The sequence below is a fragment of the Eurosta solidaginis genome, chromosome 3, assembly GCF_040869045.1.
Source record: "Eurosta solidaginis isolate ZX-2024a chromosome 3, ASM4086904v1, whole genome shotgun sequence".
Classification (NCBI taxonomy): Eukaryota; Metazoa; Arthropoda; class Insecta; order Diptera; family Tephritidae; genus Eurosta; species Eurosta solidaginis.
Window position 1 is genome coordinate 18,528,349 of NC_090321.1, and position 26,137 is coordinate 18,554,485.

A 26,137-nucleotide genomic window follows, 5' to 3' on the forward strand; every position below is an offset into this window, starting at 1 on the left:
TGAATTAAAAAATTTGTGCAATGAAAAATATATTTTGATTGTTTGGTTTTTGATCAATAAGTTCTCAATTTTTTCAGCAAAACGCATGCAACTTTTTGTGAATAAGGCTGGAAGTACAAAGAATACCACATTGCTTATTATACAATTTTGTTCAAATTAGACCTAGGCTCTTATTGCTTGTAGTCGCAGATATATAAATTACTTATAGACAACCATCGTCAGCAATATAATTTTCATCTTGAATGTGTTAACAAATTTGTAGGAATGAATATATTTACAGTTCTACGTATATTTTTAATGAGATTTTCTTGTTAAACACGTGTAAGCAGTAATTTTTTTAACACATTTGCCTTATAAGTTTAATATATTGTTTATATTGTGTGATATTACATTAGCACTTGATAGCATAGCACATGCAGAGAAAGCTGCTTAACCTTGACGAAAATTACATTCACTCGTCCATTTTCTAGCTGCTTTGGGATAATGAATTTACAAAATGAAATTGAACTTGGCTTTATATTATTATTAAGTAAGTACGTAAGCAAAAGTTGTATACAAGTCTAAGCGTTCTATACGCCACACAATAATATTGTGGCGAATATTAGCATCACTATGCTGTTAGTAAATAATCACAACAACAAAAACAGCAAGCAGTCACTCTTATATACAAGGCATCGACGAATATTCCATACATAACCAGCAGCTTAAAGAAAAGTAATTATCTCACATACACATCCATACGTAGTCAACAATTTAGAGACGAAGTTCTTACTCACAGATACACACGCATATAGCTAAATGACTAAGTATGCGATGCAACTGCTCCAACTTCGTGAAAAGTCTAGACCTTAGGAGAAATCAGCGAACGATGCAATAGAGAGTATAAAAGCAGCGCAAGCTGAGGAATAATTAATCTGTTTAGAAAACCCTTTTGTGAAGTACATGCATGATAATGAAGTATAATAGTACCACTCCCAAAATAGTCTAAATAAGGACCATTTTGTAATGCTGAATATGGGAGTTATTTATTCGAAAGTTCAGCGATACGAACGTTAGCAGAAGTTGCACAATTCTCAAAGTTTCCAAAATCCGTTACAATATTTTGCTAGATATTTTATTTTGCAAACATTTTCAAATAAACTGTCGAGTTTCTGCCGAAAATTTATGGAGTAAATTTGTAGCTTCTAAGAATGCAATTGCTAAAAATTACTAGCACCGTCTACAATTTGCTTTTCACATTTTGACTATCTACCAACAAAAGTAACTTATATAAGCTTAACTAGTATATTTGTAATTCTTGTATATCAAATATATATAAAATTTAAATTATGTTTGTATGTATATATGTATAGAGCGGGTTGCATCCTAAACGAAGCGACTGATCACAACCAATTTTAAAATACCCAAAAGAAACCTTCCAAGTACGGTCATAGCCTCAAATTAATTTCGATGTATAAAAGGGGCGTGTCACCTCCCATACAAATGGAAATTATGATACTGCATAACTCTGTAAGTATTCATGCTAGAATATTGAAATTCAATGAGGAGTTATATGAGGGCAATCCCTAAGATCAGCAATAAAATGTGAGCTGAGGAAGAATTGGGCGTTGCATCTCCCATACAAATGGTATATTTCATACTGCATATCTCCGAATGTAGTTGTGGTAGATTAACGAAAATTGGTAAGGAGCTATATGATGTTAAGTCCTAACGTATTGGTAAAAAAGAGACGTCGTGGCACCTTCCCTCAAAATGGGATTTTTTATAACTGCGGCTGCCGTACAAACACATCGAAAAATCCTTTTATTTATATTACAAATAATATTAAAAAAATATCGTACATTCTATGGTTTTCAGCAATTTCTAAACGCACAAACACAAAACCTTAAAAGAAGTTTGAAATTTGTTTAATTTTTCATATTTTTATTCAGGTTTTCATATTTTTATGGGTTGAAACTCACGTGCATAACCTAGTATACCTGCATAACCTCATACCTTTCATGAATGGGGCTGAACAATAATTTTATCCCATTCGTAATCTCCAAATAATGCGCTGTATAAAATAAGAAATATATAGTGAACAGATGTACATACCTAAACGATTTTAAGTGAAATATAAAAAAATGGCAAAAAACCCCCTTATCTGAACGATCGGTTGTATGGGATATATATTATATATAGCTCCGATCGAAATGATTTTTACAGGAAATCTTCTATGATATATTAGAATATATATCACCAAGTTTCACGTTTTTTTTGGAAACTAAGGGAGAAATGGCCAAAAATCTTTCTATCTGAACGATCGGTTGTATGGGATATATACTATATATAGCTCCGATCAAATAGATTTTTTCAGAAAATCTTCTATGATATATTAAAATATATATCCCTGGGTTTCACGTTTATACTTTCTGAATTAAGGGAGAAATGGCCAAAAATCTTTCTATCTGAACGATCGGTTGTATGGAATATAACTATATATAGCTCCGATCAAAGAGATTTTTGCAGGATATCCTCTATGATAAATTAGAATATATATCACATAGTTCCACGTTTATACTTTCTAAATTGCGGCAGGAATGGCCAAACTCGTCTTATCTGAACGATCGGTTGTATGGGAGATATATGTTATAGTGGTCCAATCCTACCGGATCCGACAAATGTCTAATATAAAACAAAAATACATCCTTGTGCCAAATTTCATTGAGATATCTCAAAATTTGAGGGACTAGTTTGCGTTCAAACAGACAGACGGACTGACGGACAGACAGACATGGCTATATCAACTCAGTTCGGTATACTGAAAGGTGAGTCTATCTTCTACATTTCTCAACGTTACAAACAGCGGACCAAAGTTAACATACCATTTGATGTTCATGAAAGGTATAATAAGACAAACAAATGTTACGTATACGTACCGGTATACGCCTTATCAGTAAATGTTTGCATGCAACTGTTTGGTATTTAAAATGCAAAGTGAGACAACTAAAGACCATAATAAAAATTCAATTTAATCGTTAAAATTTTCAGCCAAACTAAACAAAAATTTTTTGACTAATTTTTTGATATGGACATTTTTTTTTTTTAAATTCAACAAATTTATAATTTTTTTAGGCACAGTATAAAAATATGGAATATTTTATCAAGTTTTATGTCTAAAAACAAAGTGAGTCTGCAACTTCAATAATATTAAAAATATTAAACCCCACCAAATGGGCAGGAATTTATGATATCGTTTTTGCTTTAAAGGTTCGGTTTGCTGAAGTTGAAATTGCGCTAACAAAAACCGTATGTTAAAATGCAAATAAGAAGAAAAAATAAAGCTGTTTCACTCAAAAGGGAGATCGAAAACAACAATTTTGTTATGATATTGATTGCAAGCTCCTACATAGTATAGATGAATTGGAAAGGTATCAACATTAATTTTAAAATTTATAATTTGAAGCAAATTGTGTAGCAGAAAAATGGTCCATCACTTCTGAATTTTCTAAACGTCGCCGGAGGATGCTAAAGCGCTCTTTTTGTCAGCTTTTGCGAAGGTGAGCATTTCCAAGAACCGAAAGTTTATTCAAACTTAACACATATTTATCGAATATTGCACGTCATTATAAACAAACTAAATTCGCGTTTCATTTCAATGAGAGAAATAGTTTCAATTTCCAGTGTTTTGCAACCTTCCACTCTAAAAGTTTTAGCTGATACTGATCGTTGTGTATTAGAAATCTTGCTGACTTATTAATAATAAAAAAATAATTTTGTATCTTGCGGCTTTCCTGAAGTATGCACTGCATTGCTGTTGATTCTTAAAATTCCTGTGAATACAGCTTATGCTGAACGACGATCTTCAAAACTTAAATTTATAAAAACCTACTTAAGACACTCTAATGGACAAGGAAAGCTTAACGGTTCTGTCCATTGAGAAGTATCTAGCCCGATCTGAAGCGTTGATGATGTTAGAGACACTTTTGAGGAGCAGAAATCTCGAAAAAAAAACGTTTTTTTTTCTTAATAAATATCTTATTGAAATAAAATTATTATTTTTATTTAATTCTAAATGCATTCAGGATTCCAAGTAGGGCTAGCATGGACTACATAACATTTTATTTTGCCTAAGAGAGGAGGCCTATTGCCATTAGTGTGACATATACAACATATAATTGAGTACGCTGAATATCTCGAAGTTTATTAAAATAAGACTGAGTACAATGTGACAATTTTTACTGATAGCGTCCCATCAAAAGAATTTGCCACGGGCTACAGATGGTATAGTTATGCCAGTGTTTATATCACCGATTGTGATAAGGATTTCTGTACTTTTGAAACCCCGTTTTAGGAATCGATTATACGAAAATGTTAATTGCTGAGAGCTACTAAATTTTTTATTATCTAGAAACTTTCGCAGCTATATGAAAGCTAAGATTCCTTTGCCATTGATACGATTGTACGTTAAATTTTGTCTGAATATGTGTCGTTACGTTTGAAAACAGTTTTAGCGATAACGTAATCGTTAATAGTAGTCGCTCGAAGAAGCTGATCTCTGAGAAGCTAGTCCAGACTCTATTGTCAAATTGTCATGTTGTTATTGTTGTAGCGATAAGGTTGCTCCCCGAAGGTTTTGGGCAGTGTTATCGATGTAATGGTCCTTTGCCGGAAACAGATCCGGTACGCTCCGGTAACACTGCACCATTAAGGTGCTAGCCCGACCATCTCGGGAACGATTTATGTGGCCACATTAAACCATCAGGCCATTCCCTCCCTCCCCACCCCAAAGTTCCGTGAGGAGCTTGGGGTCGCCAGAGCCTCGTCTGTGAGGTTGACAATTGGGTTTGGAGAAGCTATATATTGCGCTGGCAACCTGAAGGGTTGCGCTACACAGCCCCTTGAATCTGATATTTCAGTCGCCACTTACGACAGGCATACCTACCGCGAGTATACTCTGATCCCCTGACCCGCTGTGGTCAAATTGTCCTCTTCCTGTTCATTAAATAGATTTAAAAATCTGACCCAAATTTTAACCAAAGCTTCACATAGCTTCACTTGTATCCTTGTATGATGTAGCACTTTTATACCAAATAATAAACAAAAATGTTACATATACGCACCGGTACACTTTTTTAAGAAATTATGGTAGTGAAAATATGGCGACTAGGCTTACTCCCGCACATGAAAGTTTAGCAAAAACCTTTTAAGCGCCAATCATAAGTTTTAAGTAGGGCTGGGACTATCCGCATATTCGAATATCCGGATATCCGTTGACATGGATAAAATACGGACGGCATGGATATCCAGTTAATATTCGTTTGTGAAACTATCCCTATATCCGGATTTATGAAAACCCGGTTAATAGCCGTATTTTTGGATATCTAGTTAAAGCAACAAATTGATGTGCCATATATGTTTATTTAACATTAATAACAATAAATTCGTGTGGCATTTAAATCAATTAAAAGCGTTTTTTCACAATATAAACAAACTAAACTGTTCTTATTTTCACTTGTTTGTAAAATTGTATATTTTAATTTTTGACGTTAATTTAATAATCTATAAACATATTTTCTGAATGATTTTTCGATATTTCATTCGTTCAATTCTGATATGCAGATATTCAACTTTTATAATCCAGTATCCGGATATACGGATATCCGGATTTCCCATTTATGAATCCGGTTATCCGAATATCCGGTTTATCCGGATATTTGAAAAATCCGGATGCAGTTCACAGCCCTTGTTTTAAGAAAAACCTTTGTTATGAAATACAAAGCACTTTTTTTATATTTTCGACTTATCTAAAACTTTAATATATAACGAAATTAATGCTTCAGCAATGAAAGTGAGCAATACTAAAGGTTAACTGCAAGGAGTCATTGCTTGCCAAAGTTGGCACTTTTAAACCCAGCGCCCACATGAGCCGCTACAATAGAAAATCTTTTGGTGGTTAACCAAAAATTATGCAAAAATAAATTGCCGCAGGCATTGGCACAAGTAAGTACAACCTTAAAAAAAACGTAAAATTTTCCACCTTGCGATTCATGCCATTAACTTTTATTACGTTACCGCGTTAGCTCAAAGAAAAGTTTGAATACTTGTGTTGCGTGTGTGAGTGTGTATATAACATAGAGTGTGCTTGTGCTTTTCTGTAAATTCGGTAGAAGTGTAATTTCGTCGTGAATATGTCGAAACTATTTATAGCCACATGCTTTTGACAGTCTCTTCTGTTTTCAAACTTAGCGATAAACCGGCATCGGTAAGAACGGTTGAGTGTTTGTTTGATGGTCGGGGGTAAACTGAGAAAAACGGGTGGCAGATTAGTTCCAAAATTGGGTATATGGAATGGCTGACATGCAAGCACACATAGGCCAGTGTCAGTAGGCCCTCTGTTATACCACGTAAAAGGCACAACTGGTAGTGGCCCATCTTCTTCGAACAGTTTCGAGGGCCTGGAATTGATTATCCAGAAGGGAGGCTCCTAGGCAGCGCCACGTGGCAGCACTTAACGCCAGGCTGTTAGAGATGAGATTTTTTGATCCATATTTCTTCTACTTTTTTTCACATTTACAGCTTCTATCGTATGGACTTTCGGGAAACTCAAGTTTTTCTGAGCGTTTACCAAAAAGGCATTACCCAATACGTACTCATAAAAATGTGGAAATTGTATTCCTATTTAGGGATTTAATGTAAGGAAATCTCTAAAGATTTCATTACAGGTAGGTTTGCTTAGCTGTCCTACACCACGGGGCTTTCTTAGCAGTTATAGTTCACTTGATGGCATATGTACGCTTTAAGAATTACCTAAAGTGTGAGAACATATATACCCAAATATTTTTTTTTCAGGAGAAGTCTGGTTTTTCTCAGGAGATGTCTGGTTTGTTGACTCCCGCCTAGAAAGTTCATCTGAAATACAGTTTTCTCAATAAGACAACTCTCTGTGAGGTGTTAACGTGTTCTAAAGTGTTAGGTAAGATTTTAATGTTAGTCCAAAATTTAATAAAAGAGAGCCGAATTACCTGATAGCAGTTTTGTTATTGCTAAAAACAAATACCTCCCTGTCGATAATTTATATTACACTCCAAACCGCAGCTTCCATGATAGCAGTTGCAATTACTTCTCCCTGAAAGACCCTGCAGTGATAAGATAGTCTCAGAGAGAAAATATTAATGTCAAGTTCCTTTGAATGGACACCCAAACCAACCCTACGGCTTAACTTAGAATCGTCAGTGTATATGTAAATGCTGTCGTCAGTAACAAAATACCGATCCGACTCCACCAAATTATACCTACTGGGAATGGTTGCCAAAAATTCGTTACACCCAATTATTATAGCCGCACTACGGTATGTGTTTCAAGGAGTAAAATGTTTTTGCCTAATATGGTATAGTGTCATATGGTGTTAGTATTCGAAATGCAAATATCTTCAGAACTGAAAATGCTGTCGGTTTTCTGCTACATACATGTGTAGTATTGTAGGAATGAACTGAAATCATATTTAGTCTGTGCACTTATGCCATCTGATTTGAGGTTTGACGCCTTGGTAAGGGCTGGCCACAATACGACACCCTCATAAATCAGTATGGGTCTATAATTGCAGAACTAATCATGCGAATACACTGATGCACTTTCTCCTGAAACGGAGCTCTGCTCATACTATTTGTTTTCTTTAAAGAACCCGCTGACATATTTGATAGAACAATATTTCGTAAAGTTACGAGAGTTTATTACTATTCATAGTTTGTAATCTGGTTTGTGCTAGAGTTGGACAATCACACAGGTAGTTCGTGCCTGTTTTTTTTTTTTTTGATGTGATTCTCGCTTTAGCTCCTGCAAATGCTGTTAAAATGGATCTGGAAATATGCAGACCAAGCAACCAGCGTCCCATGATTTTAAAAGTGATCTTAGAGTTGTGTTTTTTTGATCTGTTTAGCAGATCCTCATTTCTTCTATTATTGTAAGATGTTCCAGTTTGTTTGGTTATCTTTCAGGTGTCCAAGTGGAAACAGCTGGAGGCTGCCATGTTCCAGAAACTGCTATGCTTGTTACTTTTGAATAATGTGACGATGTATAACGACTTACAACGCAGCATCCAAGAGTGCCACTGCCTTTGGAAGTTCATTTGCTTTTCGCTGCTGTCAATTCTCCTATGACCAGGGACCTAGACTAAGGTTAATACTTGTGAAGCTAGCAGCTGCTCAATGCGTTTTCTTGTAATTGCAGACGGCGTTAGACGAAGTTTTGGGGGAGTTATTCGTCAAGACCTGGAAGCCAAAAACCAGATTTTGTTAGGATGGATTCCCGGACATCAATGAAATGAAGGTAATGAACATACAAATTACCTAGTAAAGCAGGGTGCTAAACAAGCATTCCATGGGCCAAAGCCCTTTTATTTACTTACAAAACCAGACACCAGGGAAACTATAAGTAACTGGGAAACTAAACAATTCAGGCGTAACTGGATTAACTGCCCAGGGCAAAGACAGGCAAAACTGTTTAAACTTCCGGCAACGGAAGTATCAGCCAAGCTCATTAATCTAAGCAGGGATGACCTAAGAGCTCTCACTGGGTACTATACGGCACACTGTGGTCTATGATATCACTTAAGTAAGTTAAATCTATCCGATACCCAAATTTGTCATTTCTGTGAGCTGGATGATGAAACGCCCGTTCAAATTCTATGCGAATGCCTCGCAGAGACTCACCCATCTAGGTGGTGTGGCTCTTAATCCCTATGTTATAGGGAGTAAAAAGCCTGAAGATGTACTTAGATAAATCAAAAGTCTCCAGATAGAAAATTAGGCTGAAAGGTCAGGCACAATAATATTCGTCAAGAGCACTGCTTGGCTATCTGAGTAAATGCATGCCTCACGCCCTCTGATCAAATCTTCAGACAGGAGCGTACAGACCCTCTCTATTTCCATATATATATATATATAACTTCTGCTTGAAAGATATTAGCTGAGTTGGTAAGACTGACTGACAGCGACAACTTAAGTTGTTCCCAAAGACACCAACTCCCGTTAGAGTAAAGTGCATTCATGTTCATCTTTCGCACCCCCGCCTCCCCCTCCCCTTCCACCAGTCTCCTAATGCACGAGTATAGAATAATAATGGCTTTCCTTTAACGACGTTTGAGTCAACTTTATATCACAGAACTGCGCTTAGGAATTTGGCCTTATGGGCCAGTTTAAGGCTCACCCCATTTAGTATAATATAAGCTTCACTTTATCGGAATTGACGCTGTAGTCATATGACAATAGAGCCATTACTTTTGCCGCAATTACCGTGGCTGCACGATGGCAAAATAAATCTTTGTAGTTAGTTGTGGTGGTAACAACTAGTCAATAGTTTTGCCTTTTTGCTACTTGTTACAAACTAACCAGCCCTATGACATCGGAAGTTACTGCGTAAGCTCTTTTTGCACATACTGCATTAGCTGCAGCACAAAATTTAAAAAATATATCTGTTCCTGCATAAATTCGGTCACATTATAAACAAAATATGTTATTGCGTCTGAAAGTAGACAATGTAATACATTTTTGTTTGCTTGCATTCAATATACGAAAAAGTGTATGAATGAATTTTGATGTAGACATTGTTGTTGCATACTAGCATTACTAGCCCACTTAAATGACAACTCAATGTTAGTTTTATGGTAAATATTTTATGTAGAAAAGTTTTTTTCTACTTTGCTTTAACTCTACTTTGTAAGAATTTGTATATTGTCTTAGCTATCATCCGCTTAGCTCTAACCCAAAAAACTGCTGGCGGAGTAATAGAAGAAAGGTTATGGGTAATAACATTAGCATACAATTGGTTCATAAAAACGTATATTAAGGTTAGTCCATGTTTTGCAATATGTCGTCGGTACATAGATATAGATATTATATGCTAGTCAGTATGTTTGAGTATAGTAAAAAATATCCATATCCTTAAAGGAAAAACGTAAATTTGGTAAGATTTGAATTTACAAGTTACAAAAATGAGCCTGAATTCCCCAATCGTTTACATGAATTCAACTAAGTGAAAATAGTTTTAGCAGCTACAAAGCATAACGTAATAAAACCAGGTAGGTGAATTCAGTAGCACAAAAACGTAGTACGGAGGGAAAATTTGTGTTACTATTTTGCTACTTTTTAACTACTTATTTACTACCTTGCTAAGGAAATATGTGAAAAAAGCCATATGGTCGCCAAGCCTAAAGACTAATCACTGGAAGAAGCTACAGGCCTACCAAAATACTACCCTCAGAAGCGCCACGAGTTGTCTTCTTATGTCCCCAGAACATCATCTACATAATGATGCGAGAATACTTCCCATTATGATGAAATGCTAACCAAACAGTTCTTGTTGAATACCCAGAAACCTGGGTATCCCAACAGACATCTGATTGATGAGCCAACACCGCCAAGGGGCTTAAGGAGTCATCTCCGTCAGCTATATGAGGAAATACGGCACCTGAGAACCATGCCACATGAGACCAAAAAACACAAGCAGGTCCTCAGTGAACTTCAAAACAGGCGTTGGACTTCTATTCCAGGAATTGTCCGGTGAATTTTATACTCAACGAACAATACCCAAAACTTGCAGAAGAGGAACCCACACTCCCTAGGGAAACGCGAGTCACTCTAGCTCAACTTCGATCTGGATGCTGTAACAGTTTAAACGTTTACTTATCCATAATCAACACCGATATACAAAACGTATGTCCTGCTTGTAACATGTCCCCACATGAAACCAACCATCTCTTCAACTGTATTGTGAAACCAACGCCTCTAACTCCCCTCACATTATGGTTCACTCCTGGTGAAACATCAAGTTTCCTTGGACTTCCGTTAGAGGATATTGATGAGAATTTGTGATCGGTCGCACCTATTGGATGGGGCGAAGCACTGCTACAACAACAACAACAAACAGCTTTACTCGATACATTGGTAACGAGAACATGAATTTAAAAAACGAGAAAAGGGATGAAATCAGAAGAAATGTTGGATGAAGTTGGAGGAAAGTCGAAAAAATAAAGAGAAGTAAAAGAAGAGTGAGAGTGAGAGTAAAAGTAAAGATAAGAGTATTGACTTGAGATAAAGTAAAAGAAGTTAATGGGAAGATTATGAACTAAGATTATACTAAGAGCATTAGTTAGAGTTAGAATAGGATAAGAGCAAGAGCAGAAAGACTTACGGAAAAATGAAATCGATAGAGAAATAGAATGAGCAGATTAGGGTTAACTAGAGAATACAAAGTGGTGAGAAAATAAGAGGGGAAGATGGTTAAAATAGATATTAATAATTAAGATTATAACAAGAGAAATAGTTAGAGTTAGAGTAGGATTAGAGCAAGAGCAAGAGCAGAAAGACTTACGGAAATATGAAATCGATACGGCACTATGGTGAGCCGATTAGGGTTAACCAGAAAAATACAGAGGGGTGAGAAACTTAAACTGGAAGATGGTTAAAATAAAGTTCTGATAAGCCAATATTTTCTTTGTTTGCCTTCAGGTAAATTTTTAAGCTCTGATTTATTGAAACATCGTGGCTATAAAACCTCTACCGCCATATAGTTTTACATCAGTCAAATATTTCTGCACAAGGCGCCTAACTAAGCGCTTTGTTTAAATAGATAAATGTTAGGTTGTGAAACCATATACCGCCAGTCCTAAGTTTTCATATTGCAAAATTCCAGATATTCATCCGGCGAACGCTGTGGTGAGGTGATAGCATCCTAAGCCCATCACATTGAACGACCAGGTTTCAACACCCGGGCAAAGCAACATCAAAAGTTGAGATGCAAGTTTTTTTTTAATCAGAAAAATGTTTTTCTAAGCGCGGTCGCTTCTCGGCAGTTATTTAGCAGATACTCTGAGTGTATGTTTTTCCATTAGAAGCTTCTAAGTGAAAACTCATCTGCTTTGCAGCTGCCGTTCACAGTCGTCGTAAAACATGAGGCCCGCCAATTTGTAGAAAAAGTTTAAAGGAGCACGACGCAAATTTGAAGAGAACCTCGGTCTAAAATCTGTTCGAAATTTATCGTTCTTTACATTTATTTATTACTATACTCATCCGCAACTTGATGACATTTGTTCTAGATCGTGACTCATCTTGTTGACGGCAGCAGTATGTTACCATATGCCTTAGTTGCGGACAATGGGAAACTCTAAAGATTCAGTTACGCTGACTAAAACTTTTCATTTCCTCTCAGGAAAGGAAAGGCAAGGAAAGGAAACCATCTCATAAAAGGAATTATAAACCTCAGGCGGCCTTTGCCTGCACGTTAGTTCATATTTCAGCAAGGTATAAATGTAGTATTTTTTACGATACTTTAAAAACCAATGCTTTAAATAAGTCAATAAGCAGCACTTAAAGGGCGAGTAATATCAAGTGCGACTTCATTTTGTAATATTGACTTCCCTTTCTGGTTTACTGTGTCATGGTCTAAAGTAAAGAACTTTGTTTTGATATATTATGGAATTTCGTTCAAACAACACGTGTCAGCTTATTTTACAAAGTGAACAACCCACACAAATACTTTTACATAGTTTTTTTACACATATAGAAAATATTTTCTTTTAGAAATTGAATACGCAAAAGGTTAGTTTCGATGAAAGAATTCAACCCATGTGGTAAAGTCTCTCTTTCTCATTTAAAATATTTTTGTTATGAATAGACTTAAGATTTAAGCACAAAACTAAACCAGGAACTTTTAAGATGTTTTACAATAAAGAAATGTGTAGACAAAAGGTTTATATGTGAACCAGCATTAGTTTAACAAAGACTTTGGTATCGACCAAATAATTTTCGGTAAACCAAAGAGTCCACGCGGCACAAAACTAAGTAAAGACGTGAGTACCGAGTACCTCTGTAGTCCGATGTGAAAACATACACACAAAAAAATTAGGTGCAAAGTTAACATACATGGTTGGTATATACGTACACATAAATACTTTTCGGAGTGAAACCAAAACTAAATTTTGGTGCCAACGCTCTTGCTCCTTTGAAACTGTGAACAGCAAGCCGGGGTGGTGTGTTGGTAGCGAGTTTCGGTTTTCGCACCGAACGTCCTAGATTCAAGTTCCGGCCGAAGCAACATCCAAATCAACACCAAAAAGTGCTATTCTGATACCAATATTTTTTGTGTGTACGTTGCTTTAGAAAATTAGACGATGGTTGAGGCAACACCAAAAGATAAGGAACATTTAGCGCAACCCTCTCAAGGGGTTTCCAGCGTAATATATAGCTTCTCCAACCCAATTGTCAACTTCAGCTACCCGTGGCGAATCCTGTTTCATGAACAGCCGAGGCTCTGGCAACTTCTAACTCCTGACGAACCTAGGAGATAGGATGGCGGTATGGCCTAGGAGGTTTTATGTGGTTATCCCCAAGGCGTTCGGGGAGTGTCCTTATCACAACAACAACAATAACAACAAACATTACAAGAAACAAATAATTGCGAAAACTAGCTGATATCACTTTTTTATAGATTTCATATCGATAAATTTTTGATAAAAAATGGGTAATAAATTAGTAAGTTTTCGATAACAAATCCAAAACCTACCGATAACATATTGCTTCAATAAAATGTCGATAGTTTTAACAAAATGTCGATAATTTCTCGATAAATTATTTTAAACTCTGCGATAGAAAATGATAACTTTAATATAACCTATCGATAACTTTATGATAGTAAATGTATATATCTTCTATGCCGAAACGATAGCACGTCCATAAAAAATCGATATATTTTTTTATTAGATTCCGATAAATTTTATATACATTATCAATAACATTTCGATTATTTATCGATAAGATTTCATTAAAAACCAGATTACATTCCTATAGCTTATCTTTACATTTTTGTTGTAGCGATAGAGGAACACCCCGAAGGTATTGGGAAATGTTATCTATATTGACGGTTCTTTCACATATTTGTACATAGATTCGATACCTTCCTTTAAGAAGCACCATTAAGGTATCAACGCGACGATTGAAAATGACCACATTGAACCTACTAAACCATCCCTTACAACCATGCCCTCGGGTCGTTGATGTGGACAATTGGTTCGCCGAAGCTTTGAAGCTATAAATCTTAATATTGCGTTTATCAATATATTGAAACGCTAACTCATCGATAGATTTTGTTGTCGATAGCATATGCATAACACCTCGATAACATATGCATAACTCGTATATACCTCGTCTCATGAATAATCATTAAGATAACCTGTCAAAAGCGAACCCTATAATAACAAATTGATAAAGAGTCGTCTGATTTCGGTTCCAGTTTCAGTTTTTCCTTCAGTTTTGCTAAGTAAACTTTACTCTCTTCCATTTTTAAACTCAGCTGAGCAGAGCTCACAGAATATATTAACTTTGTTCGCATAACGGTAATCCGTAACGCCATAAACTAATCGAGATAGATATAGACTTCTACATATCAAAATGATCTGTGATAAAAAAGAAATTCATTTAGCCATGTCCGTCCGTCCGTCCGTCCTTCCGTCCGTCTGTCAGTCCGTCTGTAAACACGATAACTTGAGTAAATTTTGAGGTATCTTGATGAAATTTGGTGTGTAGGTTTCTGGGCGCCAATCTCAGATTGCTATTTAAAATAAATGAAATCGGACTACAACCACGCCCACTTTTTCGATATCGAAAATTTCGAAAAACCGAAAAAGTGCGATAATTCATTACCAAAGACGGATAAAGCGAAGAAACTTGGTAGGTGCGTTGACCTTATGACGCAAAATAGAAAATTAGAAAAACTTTGGACAATGGGCGTGGCACCGCCCAATTTTAAAAGAAAGTAATTTAAAAGCTTTGCAAGCTGTAATTTGGCAGTCATTGAAGATATCATGATGAAATTTGGCAGGAACGTTACTCCTATTACTATATGTGCGCTAAATAAAAATTTGCGAAATTGGATGACGAACACGCCCACTTAACAAAAAAATTTTTTTTACGTCAAATTTTAACACAAAATTTAATATCTTTACAGTATAAAAGTAAATTATGTCAACATTCGACTCCAGTAATGATATGGTGCAACAAAATATAAAAATAGAAGAAAATTTCAAAATGGACGTAACTCCGACCTTTTCATTTAATTCGTCTAGAATACTTTTAATGCCATAAGTCGAAAAAAAATTTACGAACATAAGCATAGATTCTATGACGATAACTGTTTTCTGTGAAAATGGGTGAAATCGGTTAAAGCCACGCCCAGTTTTTATACACAGGCGACCGTCTCTCCTTCTGCTCGGCCGTTAACACGATAACTTGCGCAAAAAACGATATATCTTAACTAAACTTATGTATTTAATTAGCGAGCTTTGCTCATATTGCTTTATACAATGATTTTTGTAATTGATATTAGAGCAAAATTGTAAGTTTACAAACGGCGATGGTTACTAGGACATGTTTCTGAATTTCACTTCTTCATAAGCTAGCTTTTCGGGAGCTGAGCGTTGAACTCGAATCTCCAACATTCATATCAGCGTTTAGCATGCTAGCGTTTAGCTGCTAAGCCATATGAATGTCCCGTTGTTCGCTGTACAATTGGTCTCTAAGAGTTGCCTTTTTGTTCATATTCCTTTTGATCACAATGTAGGCACATACACTCTCTATGTAGTTTATTCCTAATGGTGTGGATATTATTTTTAGGCGCGCTTTTGAAAGCTTAGTAACATTTGTTCTCATTTTAACAGTATTTGTTTTTAATACTTCTGCTGTTACTATTATATCAATATCGAGCTTTGCTCATATTGCTTTATACAATGGTTTTTGTAATTGATATTAGAGAAAAATTGTAAGTTTACAAACCACACCACACCATTAGGAATAAACTACATACAGAGTGTATGTGCCTACATGGTGATCAAAAGGAATATGAACAAAAAGGCAACTCTTAGAGACCAATTGTACTGCGAACAACGGAACATTCATATGGCTTAGCAGCTAAACGCTTGCACTGATATGAATGTTGGAGATTCGAGTTCAACGCTCAGCTCCCGAAAAGCTAGCTGATGAAGAAGGGAAATTCAGAAACATGTCCTAGTAACCATCGCCGTTTGTAAACTTACAATTTTTCTCTAATATCAATTAACTAAACTTAGTTCACGTACTTATGTGGAGTCACTTTATCTTGGTATAAAATATGGCCGAAATCCGACTATGACCACGCCCACTTTTCCGATATCGAAAATTACGAAAAATGAAAAAAATGCCATAATTCTATACCAAATACGAAAAAAGGGCTGAAACATGGTCATTGGATTGGTTTATTGATATAAAATATAAATTTAGAAAAAAGTTTGTAAAATCGGTGTGACACCTACCATATTAAGTAGAAGACAATGAAAAAGTTCTGCAGGGCGAAATCAAAAGCCCTAGGAATTTTGGCGGGAATACAGTTCGTGGTATGACATATATAAATAAATTAGCGGTACCCGACAGAAGATGTTCTGGGTCACCCTGGTTCACATTTTTTTCGATATCTCGAAAACGCCTATACACATATACAACTAAGGGATACTCCCTTTTAAAACCCCCATTAGTACTTTTAGTTTGATACCCATTTCGTACAAACACATTCTAGAGTCACCCCTGGTCCACCCTTATTGCGATATCTCGAAAAGGCGTCCACCTATAGAACTAAGGCCACTACGTTTTAAATAATCATTAACGCCTTTCACTTGATACACATTCATACAAACACATTCCAGGGTTACCCTAGGTTCATTTTTCTAAATGGTGATTTTCCCTTATTTTGTCTCCAAAGCTCTCAGCTGAGTATTTAATGTTCGGTTACACCCGAACTTAACCTTCCTTACTTGTTTTCTTTCTTTATGTCCTTTACTTTACTTTACTTTTCAAGCCTTGCCTGCATTTTCAGTCTGATTTCTCTCCCGCTCGACAAAGTTTTACCAGCCGACACGTGCAAAAAATAAGAGAGAGAATGCCAAAGGTATAGGCTAGACCAGTCCTCGAGCGTTGCTTACGGACAAAGCCAGAGCTAAGCGAAAAATGTCATATCATCAAAACTATGCTACCCTTCTACTCAGGTATTGGGTGACGTAGAAAGCTCAGGTGTACCAATTATGGCCTACTGCTCTAATAAAGCCACGGGTCGGAGTTAGAGCACTGACTTTGATCTTCTCAATACGCGATATCTTTAATTGCCGAAACAGGTACTGAGCAAAGAGACTCCCTTTTATTGAAGCAGTGATAATCATTCATTAGATCAATCTGAAGAAGACATTTTTTTTTGCTGACAACACTAGGAAACTGTGCATAGAATTTGGAAAGCTATGCTGCTGGTGATCAGCTAATGCCCAATAAACATTTTTGTCAATTCTCAGTTTGAGATATATTGGAGAAACAGTCCATTTCCCACATTTCGAATGTTAGTTTTCAAATGCATTTCAAATAACCGTTGATAGCATTCTCAAGCTAAAAAGCATATTTTTAATACGGAATTTTTCTTTATTTTCAAATTGAGAATTTTTGGATTCTCAACTTTTTCTCAAACGAGAATAAAGCGGAACGAAATGGAATCCACTCTTGTGCCACTTTCCGTAAGCAAATTTATTATTATCTCACTTCACTTTTAACTCGTTTAGATTTATGCATAATGTAGTACAATATCACTTAATATAGTTAAAATGTATAAACACTTCCTTATTTTTTCACCTTATGTCCAACTTTACCCAATAAAATCGCTTGTTTACATTTCCAGCTAAAGTATGCAAATTAGAGATCGACGATCAAAAATTCCCATTGTTATTAACGAAAATATTCCATGATATCGATGGTTTTCTACCAGAATGGAACGAAATGCAAGTTTGTCTCAAACCATTATCAAGTTGAAGAACAACGTTTGAGAAAAAGTTGAGAGAATATTTAGCTTCAAATGTATAATAATGCTGAATATCAAACTGAGAGTCAATGTTTTCTCAAACATTTGATAGAAAAAAATGTTCAAGTATGTCTCAAATTATTCTCAAGTTGAAGATCGAGGTTTGAGATAAAGTCGAGATAATATTTTGTTTCAAAGGATAAATAATGTTGAATATCAAACTGAGAATCAATGTTTTTCTCAAACATTTGGGATTTTTGTTTTCAGTGTTTGTTGGCTGTTTGCTTGCCGTTAACCTGTTTATGTGGGATGCTGTATTTTAGTGGGATTTTGAGGTTAGATGAAGTAACAGTGGAGGTCGTACTAGTTAACAATAGAACTAGTTTACAATGGAAGATATTATTTTAACTCCAATATGCCCAACGTGACCATATGGTCAAGAACGAAGAAATTGTATGCCAGTCAAAATAAAAACCGTCACTAGCTGAACCCCTCCAACAGCAAATGCAAAATTACGTCGCCCTTGGAATGATATCAAATACAGGTAAATAGCATTTCAATATTAAAGAGGAGTTGGTTAAATGTCCATATTGCAACCAAATTGTCATTTTTGCCCAAATGTGAATTCTTTTGTATTTATTAATAAACAGTTGAATTTCAACAATTAGTCGAGCACCCTCTATCCCTTGCATGTGTAAACACTATACCATGAGTAAATTTGCCTTTAGCGCAAAAATTTAAGGGGCGACTTGCATACTGCGAAGCACTGAAAATGAAAAACTATTCATGAATAAATCTATTCACATGTATTGAATTTTTTTTTCACAGAAACTGGGGGATAATATGGACCTGTCAAACTACGAATTGAAAAAAGCATTCGTACATTTGTATATTTTTTTTTGCTTGAAAACTTGTTTCATTTGATCGCCATTACACTAGACAGAAATCCTCCTCCCCACGTAATTCACAACAGCCCCCTTTCATTCTAGTTACTTCTTCAATTACTTTGTCAACTTGTACAAATATTCTAACACACCTTTGTACACCTATGAAGTTTCCACTTTTATATCATCCTTCATAATCCTTAAAATATTTCCGCATTTCATACCGATTACATGCTTTTTAAGTGACTGCCTCCCTTATTGCCTATAATTTAGTTAATTAAAGTGAAAGCAAGCCCAAAATTATCAAAATTATATAAACATTGGGGTGGGCCGAAAATCCGCCTTTTTCAAAATAAGTAATTAATTAAGAGGTCGCCAAAATCACAATTATATAATTTTTTTTTGTGCAAACATTATCGGAAAAAAAAATTAGGTCGAAATTCTAAGCTCACTAAATCCCGTTAAAATTAGGATATATTAAAATTTTTTTTTCAACTGATTGGAAATTAAATTTTCTACAAAAAAGCGCCTTTAACAAAATCATATCAAGTTGGTTGTTTCTGCGATGATTGCATTTTTGTTATAAAAATGAAATTTTTGAGATATTGTTACTTTTAGGGAATTAAATGATTTTATTTTATTACCTTTGTAGAAAATAAATTTTTCTACAAAACTTAGCTGAAGACAAGCTGAAATATCTCGAAAGTTTTAATTTTTGAAAACAAAACTGCAATTATCTCAGTTACTATAAACTTGAGTTAATTTTACTATAGGAACGCTTTTATAAATAAATTTGGAGAAAAAATTTAACTATATATTTTTAATTTAAAATTGTTTTTATGTATTTAATTAGCGAGCTTTGCTCATATTGCTTTATACAATGGTTTTTGTAATTGATATTAGAGAAAAAATGTAAGTTTACAAACGGCGATGGTTACTAGGAAATGTTTCTGAATTTCACTTCTTCATCAGCTAAATTTTCAGGAGCTGAGCGTTGAACTCGAATCTCCAACATTCATATCAGTGCAAAGGTAGATGCCTTTAGCTGCTAAGCCTTATGAATGTCCCGTTGTTCACTGTACAATTGGTCTCTAAGCGTTGCCTTTTTTGTTTATATTCCTTTTGATCACCATGTAGGCACATACACTCTGTATGTAGTTTATTCCTAATGGTGCGGATATGATGTTTAGGCGCACCAAATGTACAGCGAACAACGGGACATTCATAAGGCTTAGCAGCTAAAGGCATCTACCTTTGCACTGATATGAATGTTGGAGATTCGAGTTCAACGCTCAACTCCCGAAAAGCTAGCTGATGAAGAAGTGAAATTCATAAACATGTCCTAGTAACCATCGCCGTTTGTAAACTTACATTTTTTCTCTAATATCAATTAAAATTGTTTTTTTTTGTTTTTCGAATTTTTTTTACAAATAAAAAAATTGTTGGCATTAATAATGAAAATCCAGTTAAGGTGAATTGTAGACCCACCCTAATATATATATATATATATATATATATATATATATATATATATATATATATATATTATATATATATATATGTATATATATATATTTAAATGAAGTTTCTCACTTTGGAAATGTTACGGTGGTGCTTTTTTGAATCCTACTTAATGTCTGACCATGAGCAGAATATAAAATGAATATTTTAATATTAATACAGCCTGAATGGAAAAATAAGCCTACAGCACTGACAACATTCTTTAAGATAGAATTTAATACCAGAATATCACTTATGTAAATATATATAGGCACGGCACTCAAATAAATAAACTATGCTGGACTTATTCAATTCTGAAGTTGATATGATACAAGGGTGAACTGTGAATTGGTTGACAGATAGCTTACGGTTGCTAGTGGAATCGCTTCACGGTGATCGGGTTTCGGTGAATATGGTATCGGTTGCTGGTGACGGGGTTTGCAGCAGACTTGTGTGATATCGATCAGTAGATGGGAGTTACGATGGTTAGACACCCGGTTGATGATACCGCTTGATGCATCAGTAGAAGATGAAAAAGTAAGTAGGCTTATGTCGGTGAGTAAAATTGGTGAATCCGTGATGACCAGTCGGTTAATCTATTCCCAAGCAACCAGCGAATGGTTGGCATAACAGTGGCTTGAAGGATGCCGATGGTTCGGTGATGACAACTGGGAAAATCGAGTCCTACGCGACCATTGGTGGATTACAAATAACGAACCAGTGGATAAAAAAGATGTCGGTTGATGCGATTGGTGATTTTGACATGCCTAGGCGACGAATCGATTGATCCATTTTCAAGCAACTGGTCGCTAGTGGATCTATGTATACACAGGTAAGGGAATGGTGGATACACCTGTTTCTGGGAGATAGAGAGGGTAGAACTTGAACTAGTTTCTTTCACGCATAATTACCCTGGACACACCAAAAAGTGTGGTGAAATTGACGTCCAGCGATTAGTCGGCGAATCAGTGTAGATAGAATTGGTGTCTTAGTGATACTCAAATGACGAATCGGTTGATCGATTTCCAAAAGACCGGTGGACACGCCTGTGTCTGGAAGAAAGAGGTAATTTTTTGACTTCACACTCAATCTTCGGACTTACCATAAATATTAAGTGACTAATGTCATGTACTGATCAAAAGTGGCAAGCCTTTGCACGATATGCGAAAGGCATCGGCTTACGGAAAGTATTTGCAATGATGTATCAAATTTTAACTGGTTCTTCTTAAGTATAAATCGTTATAAACTGTTTGAAAAGTTTTCGCACTGGCGTTTGGGTGACTGTTGCGCGAATGAAATGCTTGCACGTGATTGCTTGCATTTTGTTTGAGCATTCTCATTCTTGTGCAGATAGTTATTACTGTAGGGATACGTGTATTAGTGAATTTATGAATGTATGGTGAGAATGCTTCTGAATACTTGAAATGGTACTGAAAGCGGCACTACAAGTTCAGAAACTCATTCCAGAAAGATTCTCGTAAAATTTTGGGCATTTTATTTGGAATTCAATGAATAACTTTTTACCCTCCGATTAGCGGTAAATAAATTCAACGCATCTTAGCGTTGTCGTCTGGCCAGACGAAATTTGACACTTTGAACTTTATCCACAATTATTTGCATTTTTATTAAAATTTTGAAAAAAACTCATCGCACACAGAAATATGCTTGAATTTTTATTGATAAATTTTAAAATGAGTATGAACTGTGCGGTCTATAGGCTTAAAAATATATTCGTCTAGCCAGTCGACAACGCTAAAATTTGACATAATAAATTTTGGTACAAAAAAATAAAAATAAAATAAAAACAAATAAATATCGATTTCCGAATTATTATAAAGACCGCATCTAAACTTAAAGAGTCACTAAAGCTTTTCATGATCGGTTGGGTAGCAGTAAAGTTATTCACGAAAATAAGGCCTTCTCGTCTGGCCAGACCCCACAGTCTATCGGATGGTTATAATCTTTACAGTCTTTCACCCCGGGAGAGGCAATCGAACCCATATTCATGCTGGTCTAAATCTGCAAGGGACTTGAAGTATAAAAGCTAATTTCAAATGTTATTTGTTATTGTTATCAATGTTATTTGTTATTGTTATTGTAAAATGTATTCAATACAATGCAATTCAATTTGCAATTAAAGCTTTGAAATAATGGACATTCTCGAAATTCGACATTTCATAATGAAAAAAAAAAAAAAAAAACAAATAAAGGTGTCTAAGTTCGGGTGTAACCGAACATTATATACTCAGTGTGAGCTTCAATTGTACATTTCATTTCAGATAAATTACTTTTCTACATAACACGTGGCACCGCCCGTTTAAAAAAAATTTCTCCCCATTTCCTCTTACAACAAAACTTGATAAGTGAAATATTATTGATTCAAAACGATTTTTTGCTAAGTTATAGCTTATTATTCTAGTCTATGACCCTTTTGAATTTGTTTTATATCTAAGTTGCTGTGGTCTTTAACCGATCCCGTCCATTTTTACTAGAATCCTCCTTCGAGGTATGGCTCCCGAAACATAGAAAATTGCTTAGTCATAAAAGGTGCGGTGCCACACCCATTTTCAAAAATTTTAGTGTTTTCTAATTTAATGTTATACTTCAATTTATAAAGTAAAATTCTATTAACACAAAGCTCTTTTTCGCTAAGATAGATATAGCTTATTATTTTCGTCTACGACCATTTCAAAAATCTTGTATATAAAAGTGGGCGTGGTCTTTAATCAATCTCGTCCATTTTTCCCAGTAATATTTCCTACCATAGGGAAAATTTGTGTACCCAATTTTATTACGATACGTTAATTTTTCTCCGAGTTATGTCTCCCGAATCATAGAAAATTGCTTAGTCATAAAAGGGGCGGTGCCACGCCCATTTTTTTAAATTTGCAGTTTTTCCTATTTATTGTTATATATCCACTTGATAAATGACATACCATTGATATAAAGCTCTTTTTTGCAAAGATATAGCTTATTTTATACGTCCACGACAATTTCAAAAATCTTTTATATTAAAGTGGGCGTGGTCTTTAACCGATCTCGTCCTTTTTTTCTAGAAATATTTCCTGCTATAGGGAAAATTTGTGTACCCAATTTTATTACTATCCGTTGATTTTTCTCCGAGTTATGGCTCCCGCAGCATAGAAAATTGCTTAGTCATAAAGGGGCGGTGTCACTCCCATTTTTTTTTATTTGAAGTTTTTCCTATTTACTGTTTTAAAACTACTTGGGAAATGAAATACCATTGATATAAAGCTCTTTTTTGCAAAGATATAGCCTATTTTATTCGTCCACAACCATTTTTAAAATCTTTTATGTAAAAGTGGGCGTGGTCCTTAACCGATTTCACAAATTTTTCCTCAAATCATTCCTTATAGTAAAGGCAACCTCTCTGCCGAATTTTGTTACGATAGGTTTAACGATTTTCGATTAATGATTAATAATATTTGTAAAATTGATTTTATCATAAGTGGGCGGTGCCATGCCCATTTTGAAAAATGTTTCCAAATTTTTATCAAGGGTCTCAATATAAGTCTACGTGTCAAATTTCAACATCCTATGTGTATTATTTACTAAATTATCAGGTTTTTTGTATTTTCCAAAATTATATATATATATAAAGTGGGCGTGGTTATCATCCGATTTCGCTCATTTTCAATACCAATCTATTCTGGGTCCAGATAAGCTAGTATACCAAATTTGGTGAAGATATCTCGGAAGGACGGACGGACGGACGGAGGGATTTAGCTCAATCAAATTTTTTTTTTCGATACTGATAATTTTGATATATGGAAGTCTTTATCTATCTAGATTCCTTTATACCTATACAACCAACCGTTATCCAATCAAAGTTAATATAATCTGTGTGCAAAGCACGCTGAGTATAATAAAAAAAAAATATTGTTATTAGCACACTTTGTTATAACTGAAATATTTTGTGTACGAGTACTAGCATATTTATGAGCTAAATTTATAATTGTATGCAAAATTTGACAGGTGTATATATATCAGTACTTTAAGGCTGCGCATTCATACATATTAACATGGTAAACATAATCCACTATGCCACCGAGAAATAAATTTCTGGGCCCAAGGGTAGATAGTAAGTTCATTTTCTCGAAACACCACCGAGAAGCCTGCGAAAGGCTGCGCCCACAATAAGGAACCTGAGTAGATTAAATCCAAACACAAGGGAGCTGCTAGCTCATTCTCTGGTCTAACATTCTTATACGGTACAGAAATATGGTCGACCGCGATTAAACGCCAAAAGAATAGCTTCGGTATACCACACTGTTAATACTTAAGCTATCCTGTTCATTGCGGGAGCCAATATACCACAGTGAATCGGAAGCGAGTAGAGCTAATGGTGTTATATGGGCACGAGAAGTATCGATTCGATGCTTGGCAATAAAAATGTAGCCCCAGTACCATAAAAAAGGACCAAGAAACTTATTATCGAACTGAACCTATTTGTGAAGCGACCACATGGAGATGTCGACATTTACCTGACTCAATTTCTAACCACAAATGTCTTCAAAGAATTGGCAATGTATAGAACCCAATTTCTATTACCATTTAAAATTACAAGATGCATGCCACACCTCCTTTGAATGCAAGCACTTTGTAGAACGATGAAGGAGGGTAGAGGAGAAACTCGACGGTCTACACACAGACAGTGTGATAAACAACACGATTAGCCGAATAAGATCAGCACATATGTGAGGCATATACTTCTTAGCAAAACAGTATATGGGTGTCTAGCTCTGGGACGAAGAATTGCGCGGGCCGGGCGTGGCACGAAAAAATACACTAGGGGAGTTTAGCAGTGAGGATTTTATATCCTGGTCAGTGAATAAAACGTTTCCTCCGTCCACGAAACTAAAAAAAATAATTTAAATAAAAGAAAAAAATTCTACAGAGAAATTAAATAATTCGCAATCACGCTTTATGCTTTCTTTAATCTTCACCAATATTTGTTTTTCAACTTGAAAAAGTTGACAAATCTGACGTCTGAATGGAATTTAATTAATTAATCATTTCTGAACTCGAATTGAAATTTCCGGTACTGAGATCGGTAAGTCTGAAGTCCGATTATAGTGTTCTGAACTTTAATGATGAGTTTTTGAACTTAAATCGGAGTTTCTAATTTTGAATTGTAATCTTCCGAATTTCAATTGTAAATTTCTGAATTTAAAATGAAATTTCTGAGCTTATATTCTAATTTTCTGAAATTGAAGTTGAATTTTTTAAACTTGAATTGTAATTTTCTGAACTTTGGTTGTAAATTTTTGAATGTAAATTGTAATTTCTGAACTTGAATGTAATTCCCTGAAATTGAGATGTAATTTTTCAAACTTTAATTATAAATTGGAATATATGAATTTGTGTTGTAATTTCCTGAACTTAAATTGAAGTTTCTAAACTAGAGTTGCATTTTTCACAACTTTAATCGCAAATTTCTGAATTTTAATATAATTCCTTAACTTGAATTCTAATTTTCTGAAATTTAAGCTGAATTTTTTTAAACTGGAATTGTAATTTTCGGAACTTTGGTTGTAGATTTCTCAATTTAAATTTTAATTTCTGAATTTTAATGTAATTTCCTGAAGTTGTGTTTTAATTTCCTGAACTAAAATTGAAGTTTCTAAATTAGAGTTGCAATTTTCTGAACTTTAATTGCAAATTTCTGATTTTAGATTATAATTTCTGAATTTGAATGTAATTCCCTGAACCTGAGTTCTAATTTTCTGAAATTGAAGTTGAGTTTTTTTAAACTGGAATTGTAATTTTCTGAACTTTGGTTGTAGATTTCTGAATTTAAATTTTAATTTCTGAATTTGAACTTGTGTTGTAATTTTCTGAACTTAAATTGAAAATTTCTGAATTTCTATACTTGAGTTCTAGTTTTCTGAACT

The 26,137-nt window shown here is 34.9% G+C and overlaps 1 protein-coding gene and 1 long non-coding RNA gene across 7 annotated transcripts in view; one reads left to right on the forward strand and one right to left on the reverse strand.

The window, feature by feature from the left end:
- Positions 1–26,137, reverse strand: part of mtt (mangetout) — a 409,542-nt gene that overhangs the window by 248,417 nt on the left and 134,988 nt on the right. The window lies entirely within an intron of this gene.
- LOC137243402 (uncharacterized) overlaps positions 1–26,137 on the forward strand; it is a 222,854-nt gene that overhangs the window by 166,523 nt on the left and 30,194 nt on the right. For 3 of the 6 annotated variants that reach the window (XR_010950520.1, XR_010950522.1, XR_010950521.1), the window contains exon 7: positions 18,106–18,382. The exons of 1 other annotated variant lie outside the window; for it this stretch is intronic. This is a non-coding gene — a long non-coding RNA (uncharacterized lncRNA). Of the gene's footprint in view, positions 1–18,105; positions 18,383–20,493; positions 20,760–20,829; positions 21,288–26,137 lie in introns of all 6 variants that reach the window. 2 more of the 6 variants (XR_010950517.1, XR_010950518.1) reach the window with 2 other exon arrangements.